Source organism: Acyrthosiphon pisum, chromosome A2 (assembly GCF_005508785.2).
Source record: "Acyrthosiphon pisum isolate AL4f chromosome A2, pea_aphid_22Mar2018_4r6ur, whole genome shotgun sequence".
NCBI lineage: Eukaryota > Metazoa > Arthropoda > Insecta > Hemiptera > Aphididae > Acyrthosiphon > Acyrthosiphon pisum.
The window spans coordinates 46,516,540-46,520,074 of record NC_042495.1 but is presented as its reverse complement, the minus strand read 5'-3'; positions in this window follow the sequence as shown (position 1 = coordinate 46,520,074).

The window sequence follows — 3,535 nt, the reverse complement described above, 5'->3', positions numbered from 1 at the left end:
CGCTCATAAAAATTTAATTTGACTTTCTTGTAGACATTTTTTTTTTTTGATAAAGATAGATAAACTTATTAATGATCTTGTATTACATTTTAAAATCTTAGATTTAAAAATAAAAATTTTTATGAATTTCTAACTCAAAATAATTTGCAAATTTTCGTCATTTTTACGTATTTTCTCAATATTTGAACTTCAAATACTTATAAAAAAAAATTGTGACTGGATTTTTAATTTTTTTCATCTGCTTTTGAAACAATATACTAGGAGCTTTCTATTAAATTTTCAAGCTTTTATAACCAACAAATAAAATTTTATTGATATTTATAGAAAAAAAACTAGAAAAAATGGAAACTGAAAATGTCCGTAAAGAGCTCAAAATAAGTCAAAATATTTGGAAAATGTTATGGTGTATAGAAAATGGTCATTTGTTTAAGAGTTGCACTAAAAACCAAAATCAATTTTCTCAAAAACAGATTTTGCGTAAAAATTCCCGTTTTTCCTTAATTATTCTTTTGTTTTTCATGGTGCTCTTAAAAACTACTGAGAAATTTTTAATTTTGACCCCCCACTGTACCAACTAGATTCACTTTCCTATCAGAAAAAATACTGTTGAAGAAAATCTAAGCATTTTTACTGTCCTAAAAGGTGATGACAGACACAAAAATTAAAAAAATTAAAAAAAAACACACATCATTGTAAAATCAATACATTCATCGTTTCATTCAGAATCTTATATTAACCAAATAAGAATTATTTTTAAGAAATTATTCTATTCAATTGGGTACAATTTAAAATAGTTTTATTATATTTTAACAACTTTACGTTACACACTTAATAATATGGCCCGTATTACAATAGTGGATTACTGGCCGAATTCCGTGGTTTAACCTAGAATCAACTATTGCTCATCTAATATTAAAAATAATACATTTTTTTGTATTTTAATTTTTACAATAATTGAGCAAATGGCAAAATCGAGCCAAAATAATTAATTATTATTTTTATAATTTATAAGTATTATTATTACGTATATATTATTATTTTAACTGATAATATATTCTATTCTCTATTGTACCTAGATATTATATCTTCTCTACATCATGCTTGATAATTAATTTTTTTTTATTATATTATATTATATAAGTATCTATATAAATATAATACCTATTACGATTTTTTATTTGAGTATTTGTATGTCCTTTATTTGGGTCAGTAGATATAGTAGGTAGTATATTTGAGCTTTTATGAACAGTTTAAGCTCGTACTTTATACCTAATGTATATTTGTATGTAGATATTACTAATTCCATTTTTGTATATATATGATATAACGAACATATTATAATAAATATACATTGTACATAATAATATTGGTATATGATTCCAAAACATTGGTTTATTTTAATAATCCATACGACCAGACAATATAACATAAAATATATTATGTTGGCATGCATATTATTGACATTTGAACAACAATGAATACACTTAAATAAAATTTAAATGTAAATCTCTATTACGACTCGTATAAAAGTCGGCCTTTGAGCGGTGAGTGGCGGGTGTTAAAATTCTGAACTGCTAAACTGCCGGAATTTTTTGTGTCAATATTGTATGATTGAAAGATACGAGAGTAGTGTCGCCTTATCTTCTCTACATCGTGACCACGATTTAAGATAGTAGTTTTGGCCAAAACAAAGTAAATTTAATTAATGTAAAAAGTCAAGTCAATATAACCTGATATACCTAGCTATATATAAACAATTAATAACATTGATGTAGATAATAGATATTTAGAATTTAAATATAGACGACAGTAAAGTAATATTGGTAGAGATTTCTAGGTAGGTACTAAGATACATTCTGTTCTTGATTCTATTGTTATTGAGTATGTACCAAAAGATGCGACAGTGGACTATTTAGTAACAAAACTAAAACTAAGAGCTTCTATAGATTTTTGGCTTCCTTAATTTTTGTGCTCAGAAAGTAAGCTATGCCAAACCAAATTGAATGTAAAATCAAACAAATGCCTTGTAACTGACCAAACTTACCTGGTTAGTAACCATTATAACCAGAACTCTAGTATTTGCCTACACTTTATTTGTACTTGATGGTACATTAAGAGTTAGCTAAATAAACTATAAATTTCAATTCCAAAGGTTATAAGGTTATCTGCCGGCTGTATTAAATTATTATTTTAAATAATAAGTATTTATTTATAGAAACTCACGTAATACAATACATTTTTATTTATTACTAATAACCAAAGCCCTACTTGGGGAAGCCCCAGGCCCCGACACAATTAGGGTTCCCATATACTCGTACTACTGTAGTCTGTAATACAGTCATGTATTATGATTTATTTATAATATTAAATTATAAATTGAAAATATAAATTTGTAAATATATTTTATTTTTTATTTCTGATAATATTTTCTATATTCTACAAACTTATAATAATTATTATAAACCGAAAATCGGTAATAAACAAAATATTTTTCTGGATAATAGGAATATTCAAAATTAACTTAATTGGAAAAATAAAGAAAAATATGAGTCGATTTTAAATTAATGTAGAGGCAAATGAGTTAAGTTAAAGTTAAGTTAGTCAAAACACCAAACTAGTAAGTTAAGTTAATAAGTTAAAATTAACTTAACTTTTAACTCATCTTCTAACTTATTAACTCGTTATTGCCTTGAATTAACCCAGCCTTGGGTTTTTGAATATTAATTAATGATATTGATGTTAAGATTGGATTAATTGATATATTATAATCATGCAGTTTACGATAATATGCAAAAACATTGATTTATGAAAAAAAAAATGCCGCTTACGCCCTTTGCCTTCAAACCATCGACATAATAATTATAATATTATAATTTATTAGAAAATTATATAGGTATTTATTTACTTTTATTAAAAAGCACTAACATTACTCAAAGATTATCAGTTATCAATTTTTTTTTTAAATTATATAAATAATAATTTTAATGAAATAAAAAGAAACGTCAAAATGGCCTAGATCCATGAACGACTGGTGAAAAAAGTACCCATGGTTATTCATTATTAAATTACAACAAAATAATAAATATCGATCGAAGAGATTCGTTAGGAGTAAATATCCAATGATATAAAAATGCAATTTTCAACATTCATAAACATTTTGCAACTACCAACTATAGTATGATTACAGTAAATTTCTTTTCTCGAATGGTAGAATTTCATTAATTAATACCAATTTGAAAAAAGTATCAAAACAACCAAAACCTTTAATATTGGCAATTTCGTATTTCTATTGACTTATTATTATAATATAGGTTTTAATATTTTATTCTTATATACCTATCGATTCACACTATTAAGTAATGAACTACATGTCTACTAAAATAAATGCGAAAAAAAAATTCAAACAATTATTACTTAAAACATTAAACAGACGAATGCCATAAAGAGACGTATGCCATACGTTATACGAATAATCATGTAATGCGTTTCTCAACTTTTTGCTACTCCGATTATGGGCGAAATAATCATTGTACGT